The sequence below is a fragment of the Clinocottus analis genome, unplaced genomic scaffold (assembly GCF_023055335.1).
Source record: "Clinocottus analis isolate CAN_PGR_092001 unplaced genomic scaffold, fCliAna1.0.p SCAF_4, whole genome shotgun sequence".
Lineage (NCBI taxonomy): Eukaryota > Metazoa > Chordata > Actinopteri > Perciformes > Cottidae > Clinocottus > Clinocottus analis.
This window is the reverse complement of record NW_027176153.1, coordinates 8,088,638-8,114,496: the sequence shown is the minus strand read 5'-3', so window position 1 is coordinate 8,114,496 and position 25,859 is coordinate 8,088,638. Positions and strand designations below refer to the sequence as shown.

Genomic DNA, 25,859 nt, shown 5'->3' with positions numbered 1-25,859 from the left:
GCACGGGGAATGTGCGTCTACATGTTGGGGTTCGAGTGTGAGAGTCATTTAGAAAAATTGTAATGAATGCCAAACCACCCAAAAAAAACTCAAATCTCTTAAACATGCAAAAATAATGCCAACATCTCTGACATCCATTGCCCTAACCCCTCAGACATATATATACATATATGTCTGAGGGGTTAGGCATATATATATATATATATATATATATATATATATATATATATATATATATATATATATATATATATATATATATATCTTAGGGTAACTGCAACGCCAACAAAAAAAATCGTTGCTTCCACTATCATTGTTTTTCACTCTGTTCATTATTTCTGTGCTTGTATTTTGCTTCCCCCAGATATAGTGTTTCCTGCTATTGTGTTTTGTTTTTTTTTCTTCTACCATGCAGGCTGCCTCTGGACTCGAGCCAGCTGGTCAGTCCTACCTTAAAATACTCACGCGCGCGCGTACACACACACACACACACAATGCACACATCCATGACCATGAATACACACACATACACTCTGGTTTCCTTCTGCTCTCCCTTCCTCCTCCTGGCACTTGAGAGAAAACACAAGAAGTCAGTGATACGGCAAACCAACTGTGTGTGTGTGTGTGTGTGTGAGTGTGTATGTGCATGTGTGTGTGTGAGGGAGGGAGCGAGCGAGAGAGTCCACCAGTCAGTTCAGAGGGGTTAATCTCTCTCTCCCTCTCTCTCGCTCCCTCCCTCTCTCTCTCTCTTCCTCCCTCTCTCCCTCCCTCCCTCTGTTGCCTTTTGTTGCGGCCCCTCACTTTCTCAACACTTGGACAGAGGGAACTGATACTGAGCCGGGTTGTGCGTGCGTGTGCGTGTACGGACGTGCGCGCGCGTGTAGTTTGGGTGTCCTCGCGACTCTCGCTCTCTGGACTGAACTGTACGTGAACATGACTGACGGGACTTTCTAACGCTCTCCTCATGCTGAACGTTCACACGACAGACTGGTAAGGCAAAGTTGTGTGTCTGGGGTTTGCAGGGCGATGAGTGTGCATGTAGGCGTGCGCGCGCGTGTGTGTGTGTGTGTGTACGTGCTCCTTTGCGCGTGTGTGTGCGTCTGGAATGCAACAGGTCATTTGTAAAACTGCTTTTCCTTTTCTTTATTTGCGCGAGCTCCGGTTTCACGTCGTCAAGATGTGGAGACGTGAGAGATATGAGCCGTCCGGGCCGCCGTCCTCTCCCTGCGCTCCCCGCGCGCTCTCTCTCTCTCCCTCCGCTCGGCCCGGAGTTACTCAAGTTACCGGCTTCCTCCTGTTGTTATGAGCCCCGCGGTCTCTCTGCAGCGCCTCCGAGGGCGCTCCCACGCTCTCCCGAGGAGAAAGGAAGGAAGGAAAACAGGGATAACCATTTCGGAGTCACGAAAGAAGAGTGGGAGAAGCGCGACTTCTCTCTCGTGCGTGCGTGCGCGCTTTTCGTCCCTTCAACGCTGAAGCAGCTCGGTGGCTACTTTTTGGTTAGTTGTGTTTTCTGGACAAAAAGTGTTCTCTTTTCTTCGGAGGTGGTGCATTGGCTGAGCCGGTTAGAAAATTGGAAACAGAGCCACCCACAGTGGAAGTGAGTCAGCCCGGCATTTAGTGGTGTGTTGACTTTGGAAAGGGCAGGAATAAGGGGTGAGGGGGTGAGAGGAGGGATGGGGGTGAGAGGGAGGGGGGGGGGGGCAGATGAAATGTCAGAAGAAAAGAGGAAAAACAACAACAGAGAGTGTCAAGTTCAGATTTTCTGCTGAGGGTGTGTGAATCCTTGCTAAAGTGGGAGCAGAGTGGTGTACAATGGGCATTAAAGGAAAGAAGGAGAGATGAGGGGGGAGAAGAGGAGAGGAGAGGGGAAAGGAGAAGAGGAGAGGAGAGGGGAAAGGAGAAGAGGAGAGGAGAGGGGAGGAGAGGCGAAGGAAGCCAGAGGCTGTTTATAAAGGGAGGGAGCGGCTTGTGTCCATCTGGGACAATCCCAAGTGCTGAAAGCTTCCCCACCCTGATCCCAAACAACTCTTCCAACCTTCTCTCCCCCTTTTCTCTCTCTCTCTCTCTCTCTCTCTCTCTCTCTCTCTCTCTCTCTCTCTCTCTCTCTCTCCTTCAGAATAAGGTGAAAAGTGTGTACTTTTTTGTCGCAACCTGCAAGATGCATCCCACTTGTTGCTTTTCTTCTTTGTACACACACACACATACACACATACACACACACTTTCCTTCCAGTCTCTCTGGATCTTAAGGCAACTTATTATTTTCATCACAAATGATATGTTATCAGGAGCTGATGCTACACATACATGTCAGATGCATATTACACAAGCTTTCCTCCTGCTCCCTCGTCCCCTCCCTCCTTGCCTTCCTCCCTGCCTCCACGCTGCCTGTGTATCCAGCGATAAGGGGACAGCGACGGTAGCACTTCCTCTCGCCACAGGACGCAGGAAGTGCTGATTTCCACCGCAGCCTGTCTGGGCAAAACCCTGCTTGGGAAGCTCGTGGCTCACGCACGTGTACGCACAAACACCGGCAGCACACACTCCCAGACATGCAGGACACGCGGTAACGTACAGACATAGAGGGGCATCTGCTCCGCGTGCGTGTGCGTGTGCGTGTCAACTGTCTGCTGACAAAGACCACACTATATCTTCGCAGCCTGATGGTTTTCATGGGAAACCACCTGGGAAGCCGAACCCACCCTGTGTCTCTTTGACCTCGGGGTCGGCCCTGCAGGTCAGAGGACGATTGGCTAATTATTGCTCTAATCACTGCAAATGTTTTGCTGTTGCCCTCTGTGGCCGCGGAGGCCGGGGCTGGCGCTGTTGAGCTTAAGACAACACAAACAACCATTCATCAGCTAATGGATTCCAGTTCTACTGAGTGGAGGGAGGGAGGGAGAGTGAGGGAAGGGTGGAGGGGGGAGCTGACATGTAGAGAGAAAGTAGGGGAAGGCAAAAAATAGGGCGTCCGAGGGCAAGAAACACTACCTGATAGATTTTTTGGTTTCTTTTTTTGGTTTAAGCAAAAGCCTTTCTCTTTCTTTTTTTTTTGTTGTAATCACAGTGGTGGTTTCTTTTCGTGTGACTTTCAAGTTTGTTCGGACCAGAGGGCGACGACATCATCACGATCATCAACATGGCAGAACACATTAATAACGCGGAGAGACTCACGCTTTATTCAAGAAAATCTTTCAACAAATCACAGGCTCATTGACCGATTTTGATCTTCACTTGTTCCGAGACAGCACCGGGGGGGGGGATGCTTTCTGAGCTCGTGACGCACCGTGATCAGAAAAACAAGGGAAATCATGTAGCAGGGATCGAGATTTAGGAAAGAGGAAAGTTTGAGAGTCAAAGAGAAGGAACAAGGTAACGAGGAAAGTGACAAAGAGAACTTTTTTAAAACCCCACGTTTTCAGCCTTTTACTACACCTCAATGAAACGTTTCAGCTGTCACTGAACACTTCAGCGACAAGAAAACAGATCAAGATGGTCAATAGGGTCAATAAAGGAGCTAGAATGGTCATTTGTTTTTGGGTTATGTATGCAAATGTTTAGAATAAAAGCATATCAGGTCATAAACCTGTTTAAATATATTGTTTAAAACTATATTGGCATACAGTAAATAAACCGGTGTTAATGCAAAAATATGTCAGGAGAGATCATGGCATCGCTTTTCAACTGTCTTTTATAAATCAATTGAAATACCATCATTTTAACTCTTGATAAGAACTTTACGCCCAGCCCTAACTTTCCTGATCAGCTTATGTATGCGTCTGTCTCAGTGTTCTGGTGCTGTGTCTTAACGGACTCTTACTAATTGGGCCAATGCTTTAAGAAAGAGAAAATGATATAAAGGATATGAGGACGGAGAGGAAGGCTGCAGACCACAAAGAAACAAAGAGGATAAGGAAGGAGGGAAAATGTAAGTGACACCTGTGAGTATGCCAGAGGGGTTAGGACGGAGAGAAAGCAAAGGGGGCCACGGCACAATCGAAAGAATACGAAGAGATTTGGGGCGATTAGGAAACGTCGGAGATGTGATCCTAAGCTATCAGCGGGTCAGAGGTCAAAAGGGGTGAGCAGGTCAGAGTGGGCCCAGCAGCTCTACTTAAAACAGGATATCCTGCAGGGAAAAACCCATCTGTCTCTCTCTCTCTCTCTCTCTCTCTCTCTCTCTCCCGCTCTTCATCTCCCAAATTCCCACAGAGGGCACAGCGGAGAGGAGAGGTGTAACCTTTCACTCGAAACACCAGAGAAAACACAAGTTCCCGACCGAGAGGCTTCACTTTCATCAATCATCGTGACTGTGACAGACAGCAGATACGCACGATGCGTCTTGGCGAGCTGAGTGTGTATAACGTGTGCGTGACAACAGTTGCATGATGTTTTCATCCTGTTGTTTACGCACGAACAATATAGGTATTGTTGAAGATTATGAAGCATCCCAATTTTATTTTTAATATACTCAGGCTTAACGTTAATAACAGCATGGACCCTGTAAAAACAGTTGTGTATTACATTCCTTATGCAAGATAGGGATTTCTTAGCTAAAGGTTTCAGAGTCTCTGGTGCGAATATCTTTGCTTTGTTGCCCTACGCAAGTGTCTTTGGGCAAGGCAGGTAACATCTGCCAGCTTCATGGCTCCTGTACGACGACTCCTCGGCCTACCGACACATTTTCACTCCCAACTCGTCAAAAACACGACTTTTGGTCAGTGGCCCTCTGGGTTTGATTCTGACGCACCCTTTAGCATCTTTCAGCTAACTCCATGTAAACCCAGCAGTGTCACTGACGTAGTGGAAGGAGCCAGAAAGTAAGCTGAGAGACGAGGACAGGGTGGACAGTTGGGTCAAACTAACACAGGACTTTCACCCAGGAAAGTCAGAATCGACTTCCTTCACCTTACTTGTGTTACGTTACTTACTAACTTAAATTACACGGGCACACAAAGCCTGTGACCACAATATTTTCCTTATTCATCCAACGACATTTGTTGCTGAAACCAAGTGTGCAAAATATGGGGAGTCAGAGTTGTCTGAGGCCTCTTGATTGACACTTGATACCCTCTGAGTGCCTGAACCTAACCAAGTAACCCTAAAAACTTGGTGAACCTCTGTTGGCAGTTTATTTTGAAATGACAGTAAGCATTTGAGCGGAAACTGACACGCTGAACCCAAAATGTCAAGAACTCACACTGAAGAGTCATAGTCTCGGGCCCACTTATCGAGGAGAGGGGCATTACTAGAGGCAAACACATTTATAATGCTGTGCTAGATATGTCTAAGGGCTTGAGAGTAAAGTGTGAGAATTTTGATTGAGTATCAACACTAAATTTCCTCTCAATTTCCCGCTTTCATTTGCCCCTGTGAGGACAAAGTCATTCAAACTCGAGTGTTGCCAAATAAGTATACAAAGTTGGCAAAAAATTGTGAGGCTCTAAGAAAACTGTGTTGTGGTCTGAGACTGAGAACGATCTTTTATGTAAAAACAGGAAACGACCCAAAACACGAGATTTAGGTTTTGCTGTTTCAAAGGTGTAGACATCTGACAGCCTTATGCTGGATACATAGATTAGATTCATCCTTTTAGTGTTCTGAAGAGTAATATATATATAGATATGTATATCTATATATATATATAGATATATAGGTTTTATCATGGTAGTTATTAGTATGTACGAAGTTGATTACTGGCTAAAAAAACACAACGGACAAGATGAGAAACAGGAGCGGTCACATGGCAGGCTGTCATGGATGAGGGTGGATGAAAGTCTGGCATGCAGCCTTATTCTGTTTGTAGATAACGTGTCTTCCTCACAGAAACCCGTCAGTTTGTTTTTACAGCTATGACTTGCAAATGAGAGACATGGTTATAATACGAGACAGGCACTAAGTGGTCACTTTACTCTTCCTCTAGCCAAAACCAATCCACTTCAGAAAACAGTAATGTACAGAGCCATCGCATACTGCAATGTGCTCCCCTCACTCCAACAAGAAATACATGTGTTTTCAAAAGGAAACTTAAAGCAGCAACAATCAGAAAGGAAATTAGAGTAGATTGGGTTATTACTTTAGGTACCTAGGCATTGTCTATTATTTTGTTTTATTTATTTCTATTATCTTACTTTATTATTTTACTTTGATTGTAGATGTTGTTTCTAAGTCTGTAGTTTTGTTCACCAACATTGAGTACATTGATGTACTGCATTTTATGATTTGTATTGTAATGCTGTTGCCTGGACCCAAGGAAGAAGAAGAGTCTCCACTACGGTGCAGACTAATGGGGATCCTTAATAAACAAACAAACAAACATGATCAGGTTGTAAATCAATGAGAAAAAAGAAACAGTCAAATTGTGACCCAAAGTGTCCTCTGCTAACATCAGTAACAATGCTATTGTCATCCTAAGACCTGATGAAAACGGCAGGAAAAAATGCTTTGCTTATTTAACTGTAATTGCATTTTCTTTTCTTTTTTTTTAAACCTCTGACTTTGCGGGATGACAGGTTTCTAAACCTGTCATGTAAACATGCTGCGTGTGAGTCCATTCGGCTTTCGTTTCGAAGCCTGGCTCCACGTGTAATTGGGGAGCCTGAAGCTAAACAAGCCGACAAAGTTGCCGCCACGGTTTTGAAACCAAAGTGAAATGTATCTGTGGACGTGACGGCGTCCTGAGCAATGTGGAGACGATACAGGAGGATACAGCCAAAGACAAAGATCGACGTGACAGGAAACATGAGCATGTTAACGTTATCTTGAAGCAACGTCATTTAAAACATATAAATACCAGTGTTTCTTTTCTACAATGTTTGAAATGAATATCTGACTTCTCCGCGTCGGCGCAATGTGTCAGACAAACGGACCGATTTCAACCTACTAATTTCCCCCCTCGCTGAGGCTGTTTCCCTTGTGCAACAGATATTATTATATTCTCTCCATACACACTCAATCTCATACTCAGTCTGATATTCTCACATTCTAGTGTGATCTTAAGTGGGTGATATTTTCCGTGCGGGAACATGAACTTGTGTTTTTTTTCCTACGGATGGTTTTATGGTGATACAAGCGAGAGAGAACGAAAGAGAGAGAGAGCGAGGGATTCAAAGCGAGAGATGGGGAACGAGAGTGTAGTGCTATTTTTGGCCCGTCTGGGTGTTTCCTACACACACACACACACACACACACACACACACACACACTCACGCTTCTCATGTTTGTTGTTGTTCAGAACGGTGGGTGTTGTTGAGAGGGTGAGATTTGATCGACTTTTCGTTTTTCGTTTTGTGTGTGTGTGACTGTGTGTGTGACTGTGTGTGTGACTGTGTGTGTGACTGTGTGTGTGACTGTGTGTGCGCGCGGTTGATATCCCTGGGATTTTTCCTGTGGTTGCTATGGTTTCTTGCCGTGTTTTGAACAACTCGCCCTAACTGCAAACATCTTTAGGGTGTAAAGCATCCATCATTATACGCTTTTGCTCATGCTGTCACCGGGGTTGACCTCATTTCACTTTCAATCTGACCAGATCAAACGCCCAAAAGAGGCTGCTATTCATTCGGATACCACCATCTTTAAATCAAAGTCATTCATTTCCATTTTGCTGTGAAGTTTCTGCACAACACCAACCAGATATCTCTTGTCTTGGTGGCTTTACTTACTTGGATTTGTCTTTGAACATGTATGGTCTTTGATATCTGCAGAACCACTCTTATAATCCTACGTGCACCTGGAATAAAGTCACATAAGTTCCTTCCCTTTTTTTTCTTTACCCCTCGACACTGGGTAGTGATGACTGCACACATGACACCGTTGCTCTGTTGTGGAAAATGTCTGTCAGCGATCCATTGTGCGTTCTGTGGACTGCACATGTCAACAAGGCCTCCGATGCGGCCTCAGACACTCGTAGACCATGGGAACATTTTGAAAAGCCTGTAAGGGAATGTATGATCATCTCTTGTTTGGGTTTCCGGTTATGTTTGCGCTGTGTTTGCATTTTGAAGTTATTGCGTGGGATATACGTATTTCGGGCGAGAAGCTTTATTTAAAGATACTACAACGTACCACAGCTTCTTTTTTTTTAAACACCGCATAACTAATAACCCTGGGCCTAGAAATATACTATTCAAACCCAAATTCACGGGACATCTCAGAATAGAACGTGGTTTTCTTCAGCGTAATCCTAAAATACTGATTCCTTTCTTCTTCAACCGGCTTGTGAATGTCATCTGACTTCTCTGACCTTTATGCAACATCATCGTTTCATTCAACAAAAGAAGCCAAAGTTCTGAAATGGTAAATGTTGTACAGACACAAGCACGTGTTCAAAAACCTGTGTCTAGTTAAAAAGGCCAATACTGGCCACATTGATTTCAACCTAGACATGACATGATGAGAAAGAAAGCTTACGAGTTTAACCAGACATTAGCTATGTGTGCATGCAGCTTCGCAAACAGCGAAGTGGAGCGAGCGCAAACTACAACGGAGCACGTCGTTTTAGTGACAGATTCTAGCTACGGCTGGAAGTAGAAACATCTCGGTTCAGCTGAGGCTAGCTGTGGGTATTTCCCCAGCTCACTTGCTATAGCTCAAGTGTTGGCTCTTTATACAACGTCCGTTAGGAGGGATTTAGTCTGAAAAATGTGTCTGTTTTCGCAGACGTTATGAATAATAACATTTCATATGCCAACACTTGTCCCTAAAAGACGGATTCTGGTCCTAACCTAAATTCGCAGCTACTGCGCTTTTGGGAAAAGCCCCATGAGGACGTCCCCAGCGAGCTCAGTCCACAGAGGAGACGTTTTTAATGATCTTCAATAGCAGCATTCTGCGTATTCAACGCTTTAAATAACCTCCTAGCCTCCACGTTACCCGGGAGGGTCTCACACGATTTTGAGCGCGCATCAGCTGATGTGCCAGGTCTCTTGTCTGTCTGCGTCTCATGATCATCAACTGACCACAAGACCGGAGCAGACTTTCACTGAAAGGGGCTGTCACACCGGGAAAGGAAGCATTTTCTGTGCAACATCGCCGACTGCCACTGAGACTACAGGCAAAAGAGAAAAGTTTGCAAAGGAAGTTTGAGTGTAGCTGACCACACCCTGATACTCTCTTTGCACATGCAAGTAACACACACCAACACGCAGATACAGAAAGAAATACATTTTTTCCTCCCATATGTTTTCCAGCTTTTTTATTTGCGTGGTCTTTGTTCTTGTGTTTACTCAGCCCAGTAAAGATAATAGGTCTTTTCCTTTCTGTCTCATATTTCTCCCTGCCTTCATCTTCCCGTCTCCCTCTCTCTATCTCCATCATCTCCCTGGATTCCCCGCTTTCCCTCCTCCTCCTCCTCCTCCTCCTCCTCTTCCTCCTGCTCCTCTTTCTTGGCTTTTCTTTCTTTTTCATCGTCCTCCACTGTTTTCTTCCCCTCTCCTCCTCTTCTTCCTTTTTTTCTTCTCATGCAGCATTCCTCACATTCCTGTTGGCTTCTTAAGGGGAAGGACCCCGCTGGCAGACCAAGGCCAAACATTATTACAGCGCTCTCAGCTACTCTCAGTTTCTCCCAGTTGCTCTCATCCTATCTTCCTCTTATTCTTCTTCTTCTTTACTGATCCTACCTCCCCATTCACTTTCTCTTCCTCTCTTTCGGACTTTCTGCTGCTCTCCCTCACCCACTTTCATCTCTCAATCTCCTCCCTTGTTCATTAACTCCCTCATTTCCTTCTCTCTAAAACCTCCATCCCCTGCTAATTCCATTTTACTTACAGCGACTGTACGCTTGTGCTTTACGTAACTGTGTTAAAACAGCTTACTGAGACCACTGTGTTTCATAATGGATAGAAATGCGGCTCATGCCCTTCTCTGTAACGTAAAACTGGCTCTTTCGTGTTCATACAAGAGTGGGAGCTGTTTCTTTTTGCAGACGACACACTGTCCGCACATGGGAGACGGAGTCAGACGCATCGTAACTCTCGGAGACTTTCACGAAACGTGGAATATGTATGTCTACAATGCAAATACATCTTCCCCTGTGTCCGCATGCATGCGGATGTGTTATAATTTAACCTAAATGTTCAAATTTCAGTTCAACTTGACGGTAAATGTCCTCTAGATGCCCCGAACACTGCCTCACTAAGGAGAATTGAAGCGATCGACTCAGATTGGGAATTAAAGGATTAAAGCGTTGGTGCGATGCTTACTGTGTGTCATGGGTAGGCCTGCGAATTGTTTTGCGTTTTTTTTGTCTTGTGTACTGATATTAACATAATAATGCAAAAATGTTCATGAATTTTGAAATGAAAATATAAGCCTTTTTTTCCACTACAGTTTTTTATTTAATAAAAGGAGCCAAAGATTTAAAATGACAAACACAAGTAGACGAACAAGAACTTTGCCTTGTCTTTTAAAACGAAGCTTTGTGGCGAAAGAATGAGTGAAAATGGCGTCCAGCTCTAATCACTGAACACAAGCCATTTTGCTTTGTTTGTTCCGATTCACCTCGTTTATTATTCTGAATGTCACTCTGTGAGGATTTCAACTTAGTTGTGTCGACTTTTGCATTTTGTCAGAGATCTCTTCTCACGCCAGGAGCACGTCGCAGCAGGTGGGAGGCAACTGTGAAGCGCAGAGCTGACCACATCCTGCTCTATACGGTACTGAGCTACAGACGTCAGGCTCACTGTTTTGAACCGCGTCATTTCGCCTTGATACACATTCAGGTTTGTCTTTCTGAAAAACACAGAGTGATTACAGCATTTTATTAGCAGGTATTTCCAGCAGGTATTACATGTTGCATTGAACATCAATAGCCCCATAAATGGACCAACATATAATGGAATAATCATGTTTTGCAGTTCCTTCACACAGTTCCCTACATCATGGAGGTTTTTTCAGTCTTTTGAAAAGCATTTTGTGTTTTTTAAATCTCAGGAAGCAAAGTGCAAAACAAGCAAATAGGCACAAACTCTGAAGAAGAAAGCTCTTTTTAAACAAACTGTGTGTGTGTGTGTGTGTGTGTGTGTGTGTGTGTGTGTGTGTGTGTGTATTCCTCTCTCTCTACGGGCAGTTGCCTGCTGCGCTGCTTTTCTGTCACCCTGTGGTTTTGTTATTTTCAGCTCGAAACCGGATGTGATTCAGACTGCGTGGTAGATTGTGTAATTGAATGGACTAACCACACGGACACACACACACACACACACACACACACACGTGCACATAGACACCCTATTCCATACACATATATAGGCCTGCCGACACACTTAATGTCAACGGTCATAGGCACAGAACACAGAAGAAAACTCTCAGGCACTCACAGTTATGTTGCTCGACACACCCACACACTGAGAGGGTTTCTGGGAACCCCCACCACCATTCGCAGAGGCACCCGAGGGTGAGCGAGCAGACGATGGAGCGCCACCGGCAGAAGACAGACATGCGCGTCTTGGTTTCAATATTAGTCTGAAACATCAGTTGTTGACCCGGCTGACGCTGACATCGGAAAAGAAAAAGGATAAAGCTCTGTGGAAACAAAAGGACGGTTGAAAGTGTGTGGGAGGGAGGGCTGACAAGTTTGAGGAAACTCATCACAAAATGATACATTCTGCATCAAACGGATTTTTCAAAAAACGATACTGTGAAGATGGTTGATTTCAGAAAAACAGGGAAAGAAATGTCGGTGGACAAAAATAAGACGAAAAGTACATTCTTTGTTCAAGAGAGTGGAAATAAAGCATGACTCATAATTGTAGCTGTTTCTCTTTATTCTTGTATTTCTTCTCACTGTGAACTCTTTTTTTTTTTCTTCCTAAGCATCAAATTTTGGGGATTTTTTTTTTTGTAGTTGTGGGATATCGATTTCATGATGTTACAAAACTCGTGTTTAAACAGAGGAAGGATTCTACGAGGCTGACGACACTATTCCGTGTGATGTGACGACTCCAGGACGTACGTGACTCCGCGCTGCAGACGGCCTCCTGATCGAGGAGTCTGGACCAGAGACACTGACAAAGACGAACGGTCCTGCGTCATGTAAACGACCTCCGTGACGTATGCGCTGGAGGTGTGACTGTTTTACACAGGCCGGATGCTCTCCTTCTAGTCTATCACAATATCTACAGTTTCATAGGTAATAAACTTGGATTCAGTACTGATGTGATCTCTCCAACAACATACGAGCCGATGGTTTATGCCTTTCACTGACTGAAACGTACAGCGGCGAGTAAAGCTGCTGGTACAGTCAGGCTGAACAATCTCTGCCTTTGTTATTAGGCCCACAGAAAGTATTCCAAACATTTCCTCATGCGGGCCCTGTCAACAGGCTCTCTTCTTCTGTTGTTGACGACATGAAAACAATGTTCAGACAGGAGACTGTTCAGACTCCGGGCCTCTACCGCGGATATGTTACCAGGTGGTTTAGTGTGGTTGCCAGGGGGAAACGACAGTGAAGTTGACTTGATGATTTTGTTTCGTAGGAGCTTTATGAGTTTCTGTAAATTGTGTTTTGTTTTTTTTTACAACAGAATTGCAATATTTCAACAACCTACTAACAATTGTTTACTGACAGGAAACTGTTGTCAAAATAAATAAATAAAAGAGAACAAGGAAACCAGGTTAGATTCAAGAGAAGATTTCCTCAGAATGTTGTTCAGCTTTATAGACACAGTTTAATGCAGAAACCATTTGTTTTATACCAGTTTACCAAAATGAATTAGTTTAATTTGGTTTTACACAACATGAGCTCAAGCGGTGCGTGGCTGTAATCAGAGATGTTCTTACCCCCACCTCCTTCAGAGAGACCACACTAGCCGGTGCAGCTGAAAGCCGTGAGTCATGCTCTGTATGTTACAATCCGCCGGAAATCCAAATGCCATGGCCAAACTACAGAAACAGTTTATAGACAGGAATATTTGCAACATACAAGGAGGTTGCATGGCAATAACCACAGTGCAATGATATAATAAAAAGAATAAGGAAAACATACAATAAAATATAAACAAACAATAGAGGAGAATGTTGAATTAAGCCCGTTATTAAAGTGTCAGACTGTTCCAAATCACACACTGATGGAGGTTGCTTTGTGAGTAAGCAGCCGACTCACTAACACATGCTTCATTTCTGGAGGGTCACATGCTGCATTCAACTGCTGTAAAAAACGTCTTTCATTAACATTTTTTAATTTTTAATATTTTTTTCTGGGGACCTCCATAAGGGTCCCCCCCCCCCCCCCCCAGACCCACGTTCCTCCGCTTGGTTGTTGTTGTTATTGTTGTTGACAGCAGATGGAGCCAAAGTGTATAGGGCCATTGTCTTTGATGGAGTCCCAAAGTTATTGAGCAAGTTTATGAGCAGCCATAAGCTGATTGGCTGCCGCGTGCACCCAATGGGAGCGCGCCTGCGCAGGGAAACAATAGTCCTAAAGGTCCGTGTGAAGTCGAGGCTATTTTTGGTGGGCCCCGCCCCTCTTGCTATTTCTGTCAACAGGAGAGCGAAGGGAAGGGGGCGGAACCTGAGGGGCCGGACTTTTCTTCTTTCTTTTTTTTTCTCTGCAACTTGCCAGCGCTGAGTCTCATTTCTTCTTCTTCCTCCTCCTCCTCCTCCTCCTCCTCTGTACTGTCTACTGACAACACCAGCGGATCTCACCATCACCTCCCGCCAGGTTCTCGCTCTCCTGGATGCACAACGACTTCTTTCTTTTTTATTTTTCTTTGAATTGTCTACCTGGATTATTTTTCAGCCTTTTTTTTTCCTCCAAGAGGTGTAACCGGGTTTGAGTCTTTACAAGGTAGGCAACGCTGCTGGTGATCGGGTCCGATGCGGGAGAGCTGCGCGAGCCCTTTAGTCGTTCAAATGTGTGTTTGTATCGCAGCTTTGCATTGCGAACAAAGAAGAGCGAGAGAGAGAGAGAGAGAGAGAAGGAAACAAATGTATGTTTTGCTGCCCGCGCAGGTGTTTGCACTGTCTTAATTGTGCGCGAGCGCGTCAAGACTGTAAGAACTTTTTTTTGAGTTCTTCCAGCGATGCGCGCGCGCGACTACCACGACACGACACAAAGGTAGAAATGTTGTTCTTTCTGCTAGTCTTCTGAAACAAACAAGCACAAATAATGTTTGGTTGAAACTGTGTGAAGTCTGAAAGCGACAAGCTTGTCATTTAACACAAACTTCTAGCTCTCGTGTTTGACCCTAATTAGCGCTTCGCTACTGGACAGATGTAAACAGCAGCAGTAACAGGTCTAACACACACACACACACACACACACACACACACACACGGTCGTGTTTCCATCACTCCACAGGACCTCACATTGACATACATTAATTTCCCCAGAGAGACACCCCGACAATAACGTATTTACTGCTGGCCTATAACCCTTTCCCCTAACCTTCAACAAGGTGGGCACTCGAACATGTAATCATTGACATTGTGTGGACACTTGCATTGTGTCCCCAACAGGAAGGTGAGTCCCCACAATGGGACTGTCTGGACACATTTATGTCCCCATAACATACAGACACACACACCCACAGAGAGAGAGAGAGAGAGAGAGAGAGAGAGAGAGAGAGAGAGAGAGAGAGAGAGAGGAAAAATGGGGTTAAACAAAGTTTCTTTAGAATAAAAAATAAATAAAACGTACGCACTATCTGATACATTTTCTACTTTATGTGACTCATTTTAGTGCGTGTGTGTTTTTTTGTTTCTCCTCGCTGAACCAGCATTGCTCCATGTGATCTCTAATATTCTCTAATATATTCGACCTGAGGGTTGGGGCTAACATCACGAGAGAAGTTCAGATTGTGCCACTCAGCCGCACCCATCAGGCGGCTAAATCTGCCAACATGGAGCCTTTAGGAAGCGTTATGTCCTTTTATCTGCCGCTTGTCAGCTGCCAGTGACTATTGTGTTAAAAAATACTAAGAATTTAATCGGCAACAGTGTGCCTTTTTTTAATGCTTCCAGCATCAAGTAACAATAGTTTTGTAAAAGGCTTTTATGCATTTTTGACCCGGTTTGCTGAATTTCACTCATTTATTTTTCTATTTGTCTCCGCAGATGGGATCAGAGCCTCTGGGGACCTCGTAAAGACAGACAGACGGGACAACAGATTTCAAACAGTGGCAGGTAGGACTTTAAACCTCTCGTGAAAACCAACTGTAACTTAATATGTGGTTGTATTTTTACTTCAACGTGTTCAGAGGTACAGGCCACAGCCATCAGCGCTAAAACATTCTTGTGGAAAAATGCTGCCAATCGACCATCTTGTCCTCTTTACAATTTTCTTTTTTCTTTTTCTTTACAGCACACACACACACACACACACACACACACACACACACACACACACACATTGCACACAGGGTGACAGCGGTTTTTCCAGTGCAAAATGATCTAAGCCGTGCGATTCTCTGAGAAGTGCAGTAAAGTACAGAACAGGTGTTGGCCTAGTTGGAGAGCCGCTGCTCGGTCGCCCGTGTTGTATGTGTGGTTTAGAAAACCCTGTTTGCCGCACAGGTTTACTATGTGTCAGAAAGGTCCCACAAATTAGGCTGAAAGTTAAAGTCAACAGAAGATATTAAGTGTTTGGCTGGCTTTGGCTGTGAGAAAGAAAAACACACCCAGTTGTGGTTATTCAAAGTTATTTAATCTTGAAATCTAATAAGTTTAGTTGGAAATGTGAACGTCAGACGATCACACTAATATACAGTAGGACTTTATTTACTTTTCTTCATCTTAGAAGTTGTTTTCCTGTACGCAAACATGGGAAACATCTGAAATCATAGAAACATTATTCTCATTTGCCGATTTCTTCTTTTCCCCTGATACATTTTCAATTGCAACGGTTTCAAATTTGCCATCTAACTGCTGCATTTTCATTTGAATCTGGTCACGGTCACACGATGAAAATGACTTGTATGATGCAGGATGTGAGCCTGACCCAACTCTTATACACTTATCTCACTCTGCGTGAAGAAAAATCTAACTTTATAACCAAATATGAGAGGCTGACAGGAATGGCTTCCTTCATAATAACCATACATTTCCACCAGTCATATATCTTTTAAGGCGATTATCTCTCTATTCCGCTTACCCTCGCCGCCTGTTTAAAGAAACTTGAGAACCCGCCCGGCGACTCAGCTCGGTCCCTGCTGACTCACATGGGAAACACTCAAAGGTTTTTCCTTCAACCTGAGATCAAAATGCATTTGATCCGCGGCTCCGCCCATCAGAAACAAGTCGCCCCGGCTGTTTCTTTTGTGTCGTGCCTTTTTAGTTTAGATTAGCGCTCTCTGCTGTGAGCTATGGCCATGTGTGATCGCCCTGTGTAGGATTACAATGCATGACTCTCTGAATAGGAGCCGGCGCTCGCCGTGCCAGGCTCCGCTGACTGTGCTAACCAAGGGCCCCGCTATGTGTGTGGAAAAAAACCCGGTGAGGTCATGGCCGTGGCGCAAGGGTCCGGTTACATGTCTGTTGTCCACACGGGGCAACTGACACTGGCTCTCTCTACCTTTGTCTTCCTCTTTAATCTCCTCTCTCCCTCTTTACTCTCTCACTCACTCACACAAACTCACACACACACACACACACACACACACACACACTCACACACACGTAACCTGGCATGAAAACATGTTCAACGTTGAGGGTACAGTGCCTGAGGCGTCTCTGAAGTTGGAGCCTGGTTAGCAGTCTAAGGTGGCAGCAGTCTGGGCCACACGTGTGTAAAATGTTTAAAAGCTTCTGGAGCTCAAACAGCCCTTTAAACTATAATGGACCTGCAGGCCACCGGGATTACTTCCCACGTGTGTCCTCCATAGTACTTTGTGTAACACAAAACAAAAACACACTCTCTTCCCGTCCGTTTTTTTCTTCTTCTTTTTGCCGTCCTTAATTCTGTGCTGACTAAACACAGTGGGGAGAGACGTTGGGGACAGATAACAACAGGCTTGATTGTAATAGCTGCAGTGGAGATCACATATCCTCTTCCTGATGCTGGTTTCCAAACAATTGGGTCAGCTGATCCGGCCAGTTTTCTTTTTCTTTTCTCTTTTTTTTTTCTCTCTTATTTTTAAGTCAGTAGTTTTGCACTGAATGGGGAGAGAAGAAGGCATGATGGGAAGGACGAAAGGAGGATAAATACTTGGAGTTCAAAATATTCCTGGTTTATTATATGAATGGAAAAGTTTGTTTTGTCTGGCCAACAATCCAAAAGCAAAATATATTCATTTTAATGTCATAGAACATTAATAAAACCAGCAAATATTCTCACTTCGAAAGTTGCAACAACAAACCAAAAAAAACACACTCATTCTTAAATAGAATAAAATAGTTAATAGTACTTCAATACAATTTTCCAAAACCTCTATAAAGGTGTTAACTTCAACGCAAGAGACGTTGGAGGCTAAACTCCTGTCTGAACCTAAGTGTTTTTCATACAATACATGTGAACACGGTACAAAAATTACACACACACACTCACGCGCACACTCACACACACACACACACACACACACATATATATATATATATATATATATATATATATATATATATATATATATATATATATATATATATATAAATAATTAGAGGTTGCTTTATTCCACAGAGCCCCTGTTAAGCCTGAACTCTGGTTTAATGTTTTTTTTTCAGTTTCCTGCCACTAATCTTAGTCCCTTCACTATACGTCTGAGTAACCTGACCTCACCTCACCATTTAATCAACAGGTTACTTTAGTCCCAGCAGCTGGCCCCTTAAAAAAAAGGCATATCAACTTATTTGCGCCGATCTGCAGATATATTATCACCATTTTGAACTCCGGGGCCTCTTAAAGCCTGAAGGCAGTGCAGACGCCGGCTGCGCAGTGAGTTGTGGCATTAAAAGGTTGTAACACTAGACGGCAGTGAAGGAGGCGGCTATTTTGGTCCCGCCGAACAAATGGCTCGATTGTCCTGCCTCGAGGTGCATGAAATCACTTGATATGTCAGAGCAATGTTATATAATACTCTCCAGGGGTAGGGGGGGCATGGCACTATGTGTGTGTGTGCAGATTAGTACTTTCATGTCGCTTAATTGTGTGTGTGTGTGTGTGTGTTTTTCCTGCTTCTCCGTGTCAGCCTGCACATGTTTGGTATCGATGGGACAGGAGGTGCTGCGCTGCGGCCCCGAGGTAACGCTGCCCTGAACCTTTGAGTAGTGTGTCGAATCAATTCATGTCGCATTAACCTCTGAGCTCACGGCTCCTTGCTGTGGTCAGCCGGGGAGTTGAGCCGCTATTGGCCTCCAGCCGCAAGTCTGCATCCCTCCTCGGGACATCTCTCTCTTTCATTCTCTCTCTCTCTTTCTCTCTCTCTCTCTCTCTCTGTCTGTTGCTCTCTTTCTTTCACTCTTTCTGTCTCTGTCACTGGTTATTGTAGTGATATTATTTTGTGTTCTAATTCAGTTTTTAAGCCTCCAGTGTCTTGTGTTTTACCATTTGCTTTAGTCTAAAAGCAAATTGATTGGGAATATTTTCCTGTGTTCACTCAGACCTTTCGCACATTTGTCTTCTTATAAACAACGTGAGCTTGTTACGGCGCGTCACCCTCTGGGTGTTCGGAGTTGTATTGGTTTGGGTTAAATTTAGACGAGACTTTGCTGTTTTGTTTTACACATGTCGCTCTGTCAGAACACCGCCCATCGTCTCGCACATAGACGATGTGACTGTCCGTGTCCGACAACAGTGTAGTACGCCACACACGTACCAGTCTGGCCCCAATCACAAGTTTCCCAACCAGACTCATCGCAGTGTTCTTTGCTGTTGTCTGTCTTAAAGCGCAGCACTAATGAACGGCTCACGTTGCCTCCAGATCACCGAGTTGACTGACACCGACCTCGGATCAGATAGCCTGTTGTTAGGGTAGATGTAACAGGATCTCCTCTCATCTGGATGGACTCCTGCTTGTACATTTGACTGTGTGTGTGTGTGTGTGTGTGTGTGTGTGTGTGTGTGTGTGTGTGTGTGTGATAAACGGTGTCCAGTGACGTTCACAGATTCAGGCTAATCTCAACAACCTGGTGAAGTGGAGGAGAAGAGAGACACAATGCATGTTTATTAAATATGCGTCCGTGTCTGTCCGTGGGTGTGGACACATTAGGGTGTGTGTGTGGGTGTGTGTGTGGGTGTGTGTGTGTGTGTGTGTGTGTGGGTGTGTGTGCGGACGGCACAGTAAACGCAAAACAGCAGAGAGCGAAGGTGAGTGTTGGGGAGTACCCATCACAGATGTGTTCAATACCACAAGGGGAAAAGTATGCTAGATGTACAATAATATGCAGCGCTTTGTAAACATGTCAAATTTATCAGATGTGTCAGTGAGGCGTTCTTTTTACTTATTAAATCCTCTTTTGACAGCAAAAATGTGCCATAACACACTGAGGGTATCTTATATTTATATATATATATATATATATATATATATATATATATATATATATATATATATATATATAAACATCTGGCATATGTCTTCTCTCTAATGTCTGCTATGTCCTCCTGGCAAAAGAAAATAGATTCAGATAAAAGCACTTTATAGTTTGTGCTGCTGCCTGTTTGTGGTCTGAGACGCTTCAGAAACCAGGTCCTTTCTCACCATTTGCAGAGCGAAGGTCGTCGTGGAGTCTGGGTCGTGTTATTTCTGTTGCCACATGCGATGTTGCATCAAAACCCTTTGTGGCAAGTGAACTGCTTGTTACTGTAGTTATGGATCGATCTGTTCCTGGTGTTGTTTATAGTTAGTTATTTTAACGCAATTTTCCAAAGCCCAAGCAGCCGTAGTTTGCTTGTCTTGTCCGTCCTGCAGTCCAAGACTCTTCAGATATTCAAACTGCTATCTAACTGACCAGATGACAAAGAAAACCGGCAAATATTCACTTGTTCAGGAAATTACATGAATTATTCATCAAATATCAAATAACTACTAGAGCACTCGGACAGGGCAAACGTCTGCTGAAGTCTGTTTCCATAAGAGAGAAATAATGCCTGCATCCCATTCAAATCCGGTCCAAAACTTAAGGGGTTCTTCAACAGCCAATGTTCACACACACACTGAGCTGAAAACATAAGCTCCTTAGCTGAAGTAATTATAATAGTTTTAGCTCGAAACCAGCTATCAGCTATTTACAAATCTGTAGCCAAATCATAATTATTATATTTCACTTGCACCATTTCTAAATGCAGAAAGAATGTTATTTCAGCTGCAAAGCCATGCTTTTCAAGGTTTGTCCATGACTGGGTTTATGTGTTGTGTATGTGTGTGTGTGTATGTGCGTGCGTGCATGTTCATCCCTGACCAGGGTGCAAAGCATGTGCAGGAATGTTAATGTCCTCTTCCTTTGTTGTCCGTGCAGACAGCCGAGTGTGACTGTGCATATTCATGAAGCTGCCTTCCTGGAACACGTTAACTTTTACCAAGGAAGGAACACAGATGAAATAACACAAGTTGAAGAAATTTAAAGGAAGCAAAAAAGGTATAGAGATAGATTCACAGTGTGTGTATACAGAAATAGACATGGTGGGATGGAAAGATGTACAAAAAAAAGAAAGACGCGAAGTAAGAGATGGAGGAGAGATGTCAGAGTCCTGTTATCCAAATCATATTTCACACATTCACTTCATTCATCTTTTGCAATAGCAACAGGAGCTAAAGTTTGATGTTCATCATAAAAACTATCCATGTAAATGGTTCATATATGGCCCACGATACTACTTGTTCAGATTAATACCGTTTTTCTGTGCAGATGACTCTTTTATGGGACTCAACAATGACTTCTCCACTTAATTTATTCTGTCAGAGATCATGATTTTATGGTCTCCATCTCTAGTTTTAAGTATTCTTTAATACAGCATAAAGTTTGAATAATAAATGAAATATACATAAAGTAAAACAGATGATAACGCAGGGTATGCTTAAGGGCGTGGCTACCTTGTGAATGAAAGGTTGTTACGACGGCGTTGTCTTTTGTCTTAGAACTTTAACCCTTTCAGTTTGTTTTCAGTTCATGAAAGTTGATCGTAACCTTGTTAGTCACCTGAAAGGGTCTTGTTTAACATTCAGTTGTACTTAATGCTAACATCTCGTGTTACTTTGAAAAAAAAACAAGATGGGGACGGTCAGAATACATGATGTCAGCAGCCAAAAATCAAGAGGATGATGACCAAAATGCAGAGCTCGAGGGTTGTAAAAACAGCAGTTTACAAGCGATTGGATGACGTCACAGTGGCTACGTCCACTTATTATATCCAGCTTGTGGCCTTCACTGACAGGACGAGTTTTTTTCCTTTGGCATCTGTTTTAAAATAATTGAAAACATGTAATTGAACTGGAGGTGAATATGTATCCTTTAATTCAGCAGAAAACATAATCAAAGTTGTGTTCATAACTACGTTTTTAAAAGGACATTGTGTCTAATTGTGCAGAGTGACGCTGACTGAGGCTTCAGCAAGAAAAGCTGCTGATAATCTGCTTTTGCTCCTATCAGCAGAAAAGCCTTTGCTGCAGATTGTAGTTTTTTTTTGTAGCTCCTAATCTCTCCACCACTACCACAGGCTATCAGTGTATCAGCCACCACTGTTTTCGTGACTCACTGTTTTCACCGCCGATAACCAGCAACATCATTCAGCTCACTTCAAATCATTTCCCTTTCAGCGTTGCAAAATTATAGCAAGGAAAGAATTGAACAATCAAAATTAGAAAGTTGTTTGTGATTTGCGTTCGCTTTCCTGATTCCACCATTGTGTTTCTCAGTAAGAAGTGTGAGTGTATTGGGGGCCGTGAGGATGAAGGTGGAAAGATATCTGTGTGACTGTGTGCTGCGTTATAAAAGATAAAGGAGGGAGATCCCTTTGAGTGGGCTGCTGTGTTGAGTGGCTTTATCTGTGTTAGGAAATGTGGAGAATGTGTCTGAAGTTAAAAGAAGTGTGAGAGAGACAGACAGACAGAATTTTTAAGTTCGGGTTGGCAGAAATATCATATGGTAATTAGTTTTAGGCTGGATCACGATGTCTGATCCCATTCCGATTCGTCTTCATGTTGGTTTTCAAGACTATTTTTTCGGTACGACAAACCGATTGCCCTGCAAGATAACGAGCACCACAAGAAATTCCATTCTGAAATGTATTGTTGGACGGTTTGTTTGAAGTTTCTTCGAATTTCTGTCCTCTGTTCTAGCTCAGCTGGAAACACAAGAGCATCAACCGCGAGCCTATTTGTAACCGGTCGCCTGCGGACAACGCTTTCTTCTGTCCGCCCGTCCCTCCTCTGCTCCCTGTGTGGAGAGCCTAAACTGTGGCAATGTTTAGGGGCGTGTCACCGTCCCTCGGAGACTCTGGCTGCTTAAAGTATGAAGGTGGAATTTATTAGGTTAGGTGTATTTCTAACCTCATGTGTACCTTGTTATGTATAATGTGTGTCCCCTGGTTGAGGGAGGGTCTCCTGGGAGCTGCCCGATACGACCAGCGCTGTTAAGCAGCTGTGTTGCATCAGCGAGAGGAAACGACGGCTTTGCCAAAGGGCATTTCCATGGAACTTGTTTCCCACATTTAGCTCGATGATTGGATATTAAATGAAGTACTCTTTTCTGATCTGTATAATATATTTCTCACTGGGTACGTAGTGGAGGGTGGCTTGTGGAGCACTGCAAACAGAGAGGACCGGGGTTCACGCCTCTTTGTTGACACTGCTGAAGTGTCCTCGGGCAAAGCCGCGAATGCCTTCCAGCCCTCGGCTCGTCTGTTCGTAACCCATTGTGACCACCTGACCTCCCTGCAAAGGGGCGACAACGTGGGAAAAAAAGAGAAGAATTTACCCACGGGGCTCGACACAGATGTCGGCAGCCGATTCAAAGCGTGACCGCTCCGAAAGAGGAGTTAGGGTTTTCTGAAAAGTGTCAGAAACAGGCAACACACAGAAACACTTTCCCCTGACGCAAAGTTGAGATCCAATAGATTGCTCGTCAATCAGACAAAGTGCTTGTTTTCTTGTCTGCCCAATAACGACGGCTGTCACCCCTCATGCTCACCTACTTCTTCTTCTTCTTCTTCTTCTTCTTCTTCTTCTTCTTCTTCTTCTTCTTCTTCTTCTTCTTCTTCTTCTTCTTCTTCTTCTTCTTCTGTTTATTCCAAAACCAGGCAGAAACTAAATGTCCCACTTATCTCTCCACCAGACGATTGTTTGGAATGGACAGGGGGGGAATTCTCCGTGATGCAACAATTAGATTTATTGTTGCAAAGTTTGCTGTTTTGTGCTCAGCCAATAGTGGGAAAGACAGGAAACAGCCATGAGCGTGTCAGTCGGGCCCTGAGTGGACTCTTAGCACGGCCTTTGTTGTCTGTGCAGCAGATGGACGAGTCACTGTCATTTGTCAAAACTGGACAGCACACCTGGTGTGTGTGTGTGTGTGTGTGTGTGTATGTGTGTGTGTGTGTGTATGTGTGCGTGGGTGGTTGTGCGTAATGAATATGTTGTTCTAAAGTTTTCAGCCTCATGCAAATTGCAACACTGGGTGAAGCGAAAGATGACAGGGACACATGGAATGTTTGTGAGTGTCTGTGTGTGTGTGTGACCTGTGTGTGAGTTATGCAAATAGTTTTATTATTGGCGTGCAGACGTATGGAATCCTAAAGCACCTGTTTACTTCAAGAAGGGCGGGATGCAATAGCTTACTTGGATTCCTCTTTTACGAGCTCGCACGACATGCATAAATCTCCTTAAGAAGAAGATGAAGGGGCCTGTAAACCTGTAATTTTGTGAAAGCAACATTGTTGCATGAGATCATTTGCATTGAAGAGGACTTGCAACAGGCAACTGAGACCATAAACTCATGTTTACGTTTACAATGTTAACTTACAGCCTTTAATGTGATTAAAGGTCTTCCAACCCATGCAACCACACAGGTTGTACGTTTGTAAAGTGTAATACTTCAGGTTAGCGTCCCCACTGGTGGCAGGAGATCAACACGTCCTCATCCATTTTAGGGAAAACAAATTCAGCATTTTAAATTTAATATAACTTCAGTGATGATAAGTAGTAGTAGTATTCGTCAACTTGGACTGTCACATTATACTTGGACGTTATTCTCCCGGGTCAAAGTGTTTGTTTGACTCATTCATCCCAACGTCCTCTCTACGGGAACCAGGTGGCAGCCTACGGGTCTGTAAAGTGAAGCCAATGCAGACGTGCCAGCACTCTTTCAAATGGCCATCAGGGGCGACTCCTGGTTGCAAAAAGTGTCTGATTTTATAGAAAGTGGAAGTGACTCTATTTCTCTTTTGATTTATTCCCTCAGTAAACAATGTAAACATGAGTTTATAGTTTCAGTTGCTGGTTGCAAGTCATCTTCAATACAGCATGATGTTCATTTAAAGTAGAAAAGACAATAAAGCAGGGTATGCTCGTCTAGAGCGTAGCTACTTTGTGATTGACAGGTTGCTACCACAGCGTTGTATAGTCTGGAAGTTGTCCTTGTTTTCGTCTGAGAACTTTAACCCTTTTATAGTGTGTGAAAGTTCATGAGAGTTAATTCTAACATATTTGGTCGCTTAAAAATGTCCTATACAGGTTGTACTTTGATTTATCCTGTCATCAACTTTAAGTTCCTGTGAATCAGGATCACAAACAACCTGACAGTCCTCACACATCTCCATCATGGTGAAGACAGCTCATAAACAGGAAAAGTAAGAAGGCAAAATACCAGTGCCATGTTCTTGTTAACTTTTATGGACGAGCAATAGAAAGCAATCTGACTGCAAACATGACAAACCGGTGTGGGTTCTGCATGATTCAGGATAGGAAGGCTGTGAGACTTCTTAACTCATCCTCCATATTGTTTTTATAGCAAAATGGAACTACAATCTATATTGAGTTATGAAACTTTGACAAATAAAAAACCTTGTGACTTGTAACCCTTTAAGCTGCTTGTATCAAGGACCTGTGAGGTCATTTGAGGGAGAAGACAGTTTCCAATTCTTTCTCAGATGTTTATTTTTTACCTTAAACCAAAGCCTGACTTAAATCTAACAATACCTCATACATGTCATTTTTCCATCTCACCTCTGAATAGAAAATCCGTTTTCTGTACTTTTTATTTTAATTGGTGCATTTCTTGGGTTCATATACATTTCAGAAAGTTGTCTCTCCAGAATCTGACATTTAACAGTGGAACCAGGTAAAATACATTTTAGGTGATGAAAAGATACCGGCTTCTGCACTCATTGTGGCCTTCGTAGCCCAGAATGCATTGCAGAATAATTTAAACAATAAACCAGCTACACATCGGCACCACAGTGTCAACAGACATCTTCTCAGAGCCACTAGCATGACTGTAAACTCTTAGTCTTGTTTTTCAAAGGCAGAACCGCTGGAAACCAGTATAACGGTGCTGATGTGGCATAACGCTTCATGAATATAGTGAACATGATGACGGATGAGTTTGGGGAGTGAGCGTGGATTTTTCTCCTGTAGCGATAAGATAAAGACAGGTCACATGAAGGCCTGGAGCCAGAGATCTACCAGAGATACGTGGGTGATTTATGCACTTCTGGCGTCCTCACTTAACCCTCTGGAGATGTGTGCAGCAGCAAAATGTCCTCACTAAAGAGGGTCGTTCACATTTTGCTATCCTTAGTAGTTCTTAAACTTGTCAACAGCCACACACACGCACACACACACACACACACACACGCACACACACACACACACACACACACACAGACACACACACACTACCATTTACACTTGAACACTCAAGTACGCACCACCAGAGCAACACCGTAAATATAGATAGATATTGTTTGGCGACAGTTGTAGGCTGGCAGGCAGGACTACACGC

General features: G+C 43.6%; 1 protein-coding gene across 2 annotated transcripts in view; it reads left to right on the top strand.

Moving 5' to 3' along the window:
* Window positions 1–832: 832 nt before the first annotated feature.
* The window catches only part of hdac7a (histone deacetylase 7a), a 59,342-nt gene continuing 34,315 nt past the window's right edge, over window positions 833–25,859 (top strand). The window contains exons 1-2 of one of the 2 annotated variants that reach the window (XM_068598178.1): window positions 833–990; window positions 15,048–15,116. The gene's annotated coding sequence lies outside the window, so the exon portion shown is untranslated. Of the gene's footprint in view, window positions 991–13,617; window positions 13,780–15,047; window positions 15,117–25,859 lie in introns of those variants that run through there. The other variant, XM_068598179.1, reaches the window with a different exon arrangement.